The 8,942-nt window shown below is 39.6% G+C and overlaps 1 protein-coding gene across 4 annotated transcripts in view; it reads left to right on the top strand.

Moving 5' to 3' along the window:
- Window positions 1-8,942, top strand: part of LOC138013275 (discoidin domain-containing receptor tyrosine kinase B-like) — a 28,919-nt gene continuing 19,977 nt past the window's right edge. Inside the window, exons 1-2 of one of the 4 annotated variants that reach the window (XM_068860302.1) lie at window positions 1-175; window positions 909-945. The gene's annotated coding sequence lies outside the window, so the exon portion shown is untranslated. Of the gene's footprint in view, window positions 176-648; window positions 789-908; window positions 946-3,978; window positions 4,112-7,746; window positions 8,262-8,942 lie in introns of those variants that run through there. The other 3 variants (XM_068860301.1, XM_068860300.1, XM_068860299.1) reach the window with 3 other exon arrangements.

Here is an 8,942-nt window from a genome sequence, read left to right as displayed (position 1 = left end):
TGGTAAATATGATGGTGGAATTCCGGGGGTGGGATGTTCCCTGGAACTTTCAAATTTGAATACCTAGAAGTGATCCGTGTAGCCAAGTCCTTGGTACCGCTAAGGTTCTTTTGAAACTGGCACCAACGGTAGTCCAATTGAATTTATTCAGTAATCCTCTTGGAATTAAAAGCAGGTGCGTTGAAGAAATAAGTTGGTGTCATAAATGATGAAGAAAATCTGATAAAGTTGTCTTTGTGATTTTTGTTTTAATAGTTCAGCTTAATTTTCCTATGACAAAAACGTGAGTAAAATTTCACAGGAGAGAACGCAGTGTAAAGTGGTAACGGAAACGTCGAAAAAATTCAAGTTATATTAGCGCTTTTTTGTTTTAGTTCGAATTACAAAGGATCCTTGGTTGAAATTTCTTAGGTGAAGATCCCTCGGACAGTTGACGAAAAATGTTATTCAGTAAAGCTCATGCAAACTACGTGCATTTTCACTTGTGCAGTTTGTTTTTCAAGAAAAACGAATTGTCTTTTCACTTCATTTGAATTAGCACTAAAGACATTCTGCCATTCATTGTTAATTGATATGTTCCAATAGACACGTTCACAGCAGTTAAAAAATCTCAAAAAGGAAACCAGCCTCCATTAAATTTCCTGTTCGCTTTTCAGTGGCTCGACAATATTGTAACTCGTGGTTTATTTACTACTCTTCAACTTAAATGAGCATCTGAAGTTTGCATTGATTGTCTTTGTAGGCGGATAACTAAAGGAATAATTTTATCAGATTACTCTGGATTTGCGGTTAGTCTAACAGCGGACTACTATAACTAATGAACAGTGCTTAGAGGTTTGCCTAAGGCGACATGAAACTTGATTGTCAATGTCCTTTTACTAATTTTGGTGTACTTTCTTAACCTGTAGAATTACTTATCCTCAAAAGACGCTCGATCTCGCCAAGGTATGTGATTCATTGAAAGCTGTTTATATTTTCACTTCAAAATGCTCAGGTATACCTCAACTCGCTCCTCTCTATATACCATTCTTAGTTACGTCGTCACATTTTGGCTCTTGGCGATCTTTTTTAGTATTTATCACTCATTCACAATGTCTGACCATTCACGCACACGGCGGAGGAAGTCAATATAGAGCTTTCAAACTGGATGTTCCGTAAACGCAGTCCATGCCTGTTTCAGTTTTATCGCATCTGAGTTGCCTCATTCATCAAAAGGAAATAAGCACGCGAGTACAAACAAAGCTATCTTTCGATACGCGTCAATGAGCAGTTGGTCGCGAAAACGTTGGTGTTTCAACCGTCAGTTTTTGGAAGGGATGGAGTGCCGAGTGTAAATGAACCGAAAGTCATGGATTTTTATGCAAGTTAAAAAAAATATTAATGCGGTGCTTCAAACATTCAAGGAAGGGCCGAGTAGGTCTTAAGAGTTAATGGCCTTGTTTCTATTCACACCAGCCCTCCCCTGCTTCTGTCTCTTATAAATGATAGAAGAATTTCATCGCACTCATCATGGATCTTCACAAAATTTGATATGAAATTAAGAATAATGGGCAAGAAAATGACGAAAATCCTTAATCTTCCCATGAGACGCTGATTATCAAAAACCAAATACAACCTGTGAGGAAGTACTGGGCTTTATTTCCTAAGTAACGCAAGCTGTGCAGTCTACATGTATGTTCTTTTCGCACTGGCACTGCGCTCTGTTTTCGTTTTCTGCCGATTGCTTTGAGGATCACTGATTGCTGTTTTCAGATCAAAGCGGGGTACATTTTAATCATAGCACTTTACATTTTTGTGTTTCCCAACGGAAGTTATTTTATAAAATCACCATAGCAGACTTTTTTCCGTGTTTGCAACGCCTGAGCTGCAAGCAAGGGTACTTGGTAGAATTGGAGACGGTTATGACTGCGTCTCGGGTTTGCTTATCATGAAATTGTTAATTATGAAATAAATGTTTATTTGAGGTGTCGATTTTATTGAAGTGATGTTTGAAGACTGTAACGAACTCTGCCTAACTCTACAACTTTCGTATGACGTTTGTTAGTTGTTAGCACGGGGACCCCTAAACTGTATGACATATCTCTATATCTTTCGCGTATATTCGATAAAATCCTAGATATCGTAGTGTACTGCTATTATAATCACATATTATAACAAAATGTATGTATTTTTTGTGGTCATCGGAGGCTTTGTGTTCGTGACGTTGACCTGAGCAGCCTACCTATTGTCTACCCGTATTGTACGTCGAATACAAACGTTTTTCCATTCGGTTTAACCTATAGAACAGAGGATGCTTGAAATATGTCAAAACAGTACCCATGACACATCAGTTGAACCGCAGTGTTCCGAACTTTGGTGGCACGTTTGGTAATACTCGGTTGTATACATATATACGGTTTGTTTCTCAAGTGAAAAGCTCTGTGAGTATTTTTCAACCCTTGCTCGTTTGGATATTTCAACGCTAGCGTTCAAACAAACTCTCCGATTGAAGTGTTCAAGTTACATTTACATACTCGCCAAATTTATTTAGGTGTTTCCTCGCCTCATATATTTCCCCTTCAGTTTGAGCGCGAACGGCGCGGATTTCTTTGGTTTGTCGATCACAAGCGGAAATCGGGAGGAAATGACAGGACGTCAAGATAAGAAATTCTATTGTACACGGTTAATCCGTTTTCACCAAGGTTAAACTGGTGATCCTCATTTTACCTACTGTATGTTCAATGTTTAAAGAGCTAACCCCCCCCCCCCCCCCCCTAACACACTTATACCTTCCGTCAAACCCTGTCTTACGCATCTCACATCTTCTTAACGTTTCGTACCATTTTATCGTTTTGTCTATTCATGCACTTCAATCCATTCAGTCTCAACATTATAACACAGTAAGGGAAAAAACAACTGTACCGGTACTCGAAATCGGACCCTCCAGCTATCCTGTGTCTTCACCACTACACTTTCATCTATAATCACTGTATAATCCGCACTTCAAAATAAACATTTATGTCATTCATCGAGTCGAGTGTTTTGACGGCAACACATGAGCCCACTGACAAATTGACCTGCTCGCAGTTGTGTGGCTACATAGCATTGCACCTGTATAGAAGAGGTCATGGGTTCGAATCCCGTCAAAGCCACCGGAATTTTTTCAGGTGTCTAGAAGACACATTGTCCAGATAAATGCGAGGATGACTTATTCCTTTTATTTGAAAGAACAAGACCGAACGGTGGCGTTGCAGGTAATGTCAGTCTTGCGTGACCGTCCGATCATCATGAACAGCACGATCAACATTTTCTTCGATGTATTTGCCTGAGGTATTCCACTTACACTCCCGTCCAACCGTAGGTAATAATCACTGATAAGACGGACAGTGTTTGTTTTCAAAACAGTCAACTTCGGAGTCTTCCACCCCAAGCCATTAAGTGAAACAAAAACTTCGTTTTTTCAAGTGCATGGTAATGTGATTATTTCATGAATAAAGTAAGGATTAGCTCCGTTTGCATCAAAATGAAAGCAAATTTATCGGCGGGAATATTCGCAGAGGGCACTGAGGCCGTTGCACCCAAGGTGTTGATTTAACGAAACTCATTTTGTCCTTTTTAACTTTTTTTTTTCCTTGCTGCATTCTGTTTAAGCTTCCCCACAGGCTATTGCCCCTTGCAATAGTTTTGCACCTATTTCTACACATAATAATTTAATGCATTTGCAAGATTAACTTTTCGGTATTTGCAGGTTTCGTTGATTTCCAGGGTTTCCTTTTGACCGCTAAATAGTCACATGACAAAAATCGTGTGATAAGTTCTGTAAGTCAAGCTCTGTTATTATCACTTAACAGTGAGTGGCTAGTGGGCGAATGGTATTGACTTTCTGCTTGTGCGCCTTTCCGGATTTGGCAAGCGAAGAAAGACCTTGCACTTTGGATTTAGCTTTTGATGTTAATCCACTTAAGTTTTGTGTAACCTAAAGTATATATATCCTGACGAATGATTAGCAAAAACATATTTGAAACTCCTGAATGCTTCATGAATCATACCTGTTTCACAGCATTCTCATCATTTCCGTAAGAGTGACGATTCCTTTAGAGAAGTCTGCGTCACGTTGAATTCAAGATCTATGGTGAGTGCTTACACTTTGCATTCATAGAACATTTTTGAACAATTTCAAAAAGAAAAAATAGGGACTAGCTAACGGCTAAAGAGGCTTGGTAACATTTAAATCGGTTAGCTCTGCTTTCAGAAACCGCGAATCGCATGAAAGTCATTTCATTAACCTGATTCCTTTATTAACCATGAAGGTGTTTCTTTAATCTCCCACGTAATGGCAAACGTCAACAAATCGAGTGAATAAACTATAGGAATAGGAGTTATTTACTTGGCCGCAACAGAAACCTTTTTGTAGACGTTTCATTTATTTAATGCCTTTGTTCCTGACCGCGTTATTTTCACACAGTTTGGCTCGTCCGCCTTGCGTACGTGTCACTCCTGTTCTTCCATTTTATCAGTGGCGTAGTCCACAAACAGGAAAAGAAACATTGTTCCGTTGTAAAACACATGCAGGGATGGCATGGGCATGATGCTGTTCATATTCTTTATGTTGTCAATAATTTGTGGTTTTGCTTCCCGCAAAACGGTAGGCCGAGATCAAGTCCTTCGATTTCACAGACCAGCGGGAAACTCGCCCGAATCAACATAGCCGGGTTAATTAAAGGGGGAATGGATGAAAGTAAATGAGTAACCGACCAATTTTCTTAAAGTCTTTACCCAGCCTGTATTGGCCTTTATCCGAATCGAGGATGCGACAGCGCGATGACGATTTGTTTGAAGTTAATGAGTTGATAGTTTCATTTAATTTACATTTGGCTTTAATCAAGCACCGCTTCGAATAGATTTTTTAACACGGTTTTTTCTCCGGCCGGAGTTCTTCTTTCGCATGGGAGTGCTCGCAAAGCAGGCTGTTGCGTATGTGGCATTCATCAGTCATCCCTGTGTAGCTTTGACAGCAATATGCATTAACGTGCATGCAATGTGCAAAGCAATGCAAGTCTTACTTCTAGAGAGAACAGAGTTCCGCTGGTCTTATTTGTTTCGGGCATAATCCGCCGTTGACATGATGTTTGGCCTCTTCTTTCGCACATCCTGTACGCTTTTGACCCAAGATCAAAATGTACCGGAACTTGAAAGGACTGTATCGTACATCCTCGTCCCCAGGGTCTCCACTGTCGTTGAGAAGAGATATCGCATGGATTGTTTTGTGCATAAGGTGGAGGTACTTTTCTTCTTTTGTATAAGAGATGGGGAGGGCGAGAGACTCTGATTCTTTTTGGTGCTGGTGGTGTTTGAATTGAATGCTTCGCAATCTAACAGAAAATACGAAAACACGCTACTAAATCTACACGTCTCTGTTAAACGTGCATAAAATACATCACCGTGACCACATTTCCCCTGCTCAGTGATCATGAAGAGGGCTTGAAAGTTCGGTTATAATAAATTCTTATTTAGTTACATCTTCTTCTTGCTGTCTGTGTCCCTTATCCCAAAAAAACTGGAAAGAACTATTTGGAAATCTTAGCCTTTGTTTTACCGTGTAAGATGAAACTTTGCCAATAAATAAGGATATTTTCATTGAATTGAATCATGATAGATAGTAGATTATTTCAGGAACGATGGCGTAATTCCATCCCCCATTGATGATTGAGTCCTGATAGTCGCTGATCATGCATGACCCTCGAAGCTGCACTGCACGAAACATTCACCCACCAAAGGTGGCGACGTTACCCGAAGCGAAGCAAAGAATTTCCGTGTGCCGCGCGCGAGAAAAAAACCTCTGGTACCCAGGGTATGGCCAAGTATACTCCAGAAAGTGATTTCCGGAACAACAGTATCATTGGTATAATAGTCGGGACAGTAAAAAACGCAGACTGCAGACTGTGCCGACCGTCTGGAAAATGAACATTCGGTTAACCTAATCAGGCATAAATAACATTCGGTTAGCCTAATTAGGCCTAAATAACATTCAGGTTAGCCTGTTTACGGTTAGCTCTCAATACGTAATAGTGAGGGTAACGCCATATTTTACCCCTGGTCTGCACGGTCTGCACAGTCTGCAGTCTGCGTTTTGACGTTAAAATACTATCACATGACTTGTAAGCTGATCGCCACTGCACCTGGCAGAACCTTGAACCCAACCCAGAGTTTAAACTTGAATAGCACGAACATTCCTCAACCAAAAAGTATACTCCAAGGATGACGACTTTGGTGAAATAACTTGCCTACTATCAACTCACATTTTTTTTAAAATACAAGTTTAAAAAAGCGGCATGCGCTTTAAGAATCACCGTCATTTATTCGTTATTTCATGCATGGCCACTTTCAAATGGCATCTCCCGGCAAAATGATGGCAAATAACAATTAGGCCGACAAATAAGCTTAGTTATGGACTGTAATGCTGTTAACAGAAAAAGACGCGCGAACAAAAGAAAAATATATAGGAATTTTAAGTTTGTATTTTCGGCCCTATTAATCACACCTTTTATCGATCACAACGTTTGCATCTCGTTTAGTGGGTGTCCGTTTTCTTCCATCTTCCGTTTATCGAATTCCAGCTTTCGTGTCTCTTTTTTGTTTTTTTTTTAAGTTTTCTCCTTTCCAACAACATTTGGCTTCATTTGTTTGTAAGCAGATTTAAAGAAAAGGTCATTGCATACCGTAGATACTATGTCATAGTGCCAACACCGGCCGGATTACCGTCGTTTGTTTGTTGTTGTTTGAGGAAGAACCAAAAATGACTGAGTTGTCGTATTCAGTGCTGACGAGGAGATACGAGTTCAAAATCTTCCTTTGGCTACATACATATTCTAGTAACAATAGCAGTGCGCATCACTAGCTTTCACCAAGCAATCATTGTCGGGTTGTAAATATTAAATCAACAAATATTTGAAAAAAATTGGACAAACGCCAGTAGAGATGGAAAATTCACACTCATCACGTGCGAGATCAAATGACACAACGTTGATTTGTCCAAACCAGCTATGGACTGTGCAGATTAACTCGCCGGATATTTGATTATACAATGAACGGAAGGGGTTTGACAGAGAGTGGGCGCAGAATTGGCCGAAAAAAGATCAATGTTCCTCGCTGCGCCAGCAAGTTTCTTAATTAGTTTAATATGGTTAGGACAAATAAATGACATCCGCAAAGATGGTTTCAACTAATGTGAAGGGATATTAGAAATTATTTAAACCGTATAAAAATGCTCTTGGGATTACAGTGTAGTTTTTTTTAGGGACTACTGTTTTCAAAATCTACCTGGCAAGCTAACTGCGAGACGATGCTAAGCCAAAAAAAACAATGGATTTATCTAAAGAAGATTAACAATACTGGAAATGGGCTGAGGAAGGGAAGCATCAAAGTTATCATAAACAACAAAACTGACATGCTTTTGGCTAAATAATTCTCGGATGAAAAACAAAATCATTTAACAATTGGCAAAGAGTATTTTAGCAGCAGGAGATCAACGTTGGCCTATGTCACTGGCATTTTACGCCTTAAGAGCCTTTTTGAAGACAGGAACGCACACTCAATGAGACCAGACTCAAACCTTTTGTTTTGCGTTGGCAAAAAATAAAATGAAACACACCCTAGGGAAGAACGATCCCTTGAAAGGCTGAAAATGGCTAAACAGTTATCTTTTCCCGAATCGTGAAGAGGGAATCTTTGAGGTTTTTCAGTGTGATGTCAAATTACTTTGCGGATTTTGGCTTTCAAGCGGATTTCGTTTGATGTAAATAATTTTTTTTAGCCCTAAATGCGCACGACGTATGTTTAGAATTTTAGTCTGCGATGCGGGATTGTCCTAAATGAAGAGCTTTTAAAGGTTACAATAATATCGTGACAGACAGACAGACAGCAGACTCTCGTTTTCTACCATGGAGATTCCACCTGATTTGCAAATGTGAATGCACATGCTGAAAGCATTAAAACGCTTAGGCTTTAACATGACAGGGTAGTGACAACCCGCTTAATACGCGTGCTCAGTTGCTTAACAAGTGTTTTCATCTTGGTCGAGCCCGTCGAGGTAGTCGGCAAACCAAGTGTTTTGGTGCAATTAAATCACATACCAATTTGCCTTTAGCTATTCAGTGATAGCTTGGTCACGTTGGTAAAATTCGACGTTATAAGCATCTTGCTTTCCTCATAATCAAAGCGGTGAAAAGTAAATTGGATTCAGTGTGCTCCGGAAAACTGCTTCGTTGCATTCAAAAAGTTTGGTATGTAGTGAATTTTTTTTATCTCGTCACTTTGAGTTATTTCACTGTTACATAATGCTATGTTAAGTCTGCGTGAAGCGTGTTTGGACGAACGATCTTGTTCAACTGTCGCGTACTACTGCAAATTGTCCCAGTCTTTATAATGGTTTGGGGTTAGGGTTAGGGTTTAGGGTTAAGTAAGAAACGGTCTCTGTAGGGGAACAATGTCGCCATACCCCCTCTCTTCGAAATTTCTCTCTTATTTAAAGTGAATCTGTCTTTTATAAGGTCGGTCATCCTATTCCACTGAGTAAAGTTACCTTGGTCCCGCAAAGCTGTTATATTCGTTTTATTGTTATTTTCATCAAAACTGGTGTTATGTTAGTGTTTGCCGGCATCTCTACCAACGTCAAATTATCTGTTCACTCTAGTATTACGCATTTAATCAAAATGCTGACAATCTCACGACGCAAAAGGTTTCTTTTACTCTATCGGTCCTTGCTGAACAACGTTTTAGCAACATGAAGTCAAAGAAAGGAAAGATAAGGAAAGGAAAACTGAGGAGGCACATTCTGTTAAGTGACCGGAACTTCTGGACGATTGCCAGTTTTGTTATGACATCTGATCAACTTCAAATAGCTTTCTTACTAATTATAGACACTTGGGAACTTCCCTGTATTAAATTATTAATAATTGTTTATA

Source organism: Montipora foliosa, chromosome 8 (genome assembly GCF_036669935.1).
Source record: "Montipora foliosa isolate CH-2021 chromosome 8, ASM3666993v2, whole genome shotgun sequence".
Taxonomy (NCBI): domain Eukaryota; kingdom Metazoa; phylum Cnidaria; class Anthozoa; order Scleractinia; family Acroporidae; genus Montipora; species Montipora foliosa.
The sequence above is the reverse complement of the archived record's forward strand: the minus strand, read 5'-3'. Positions and strand labels throughout refer to the sequence as shown.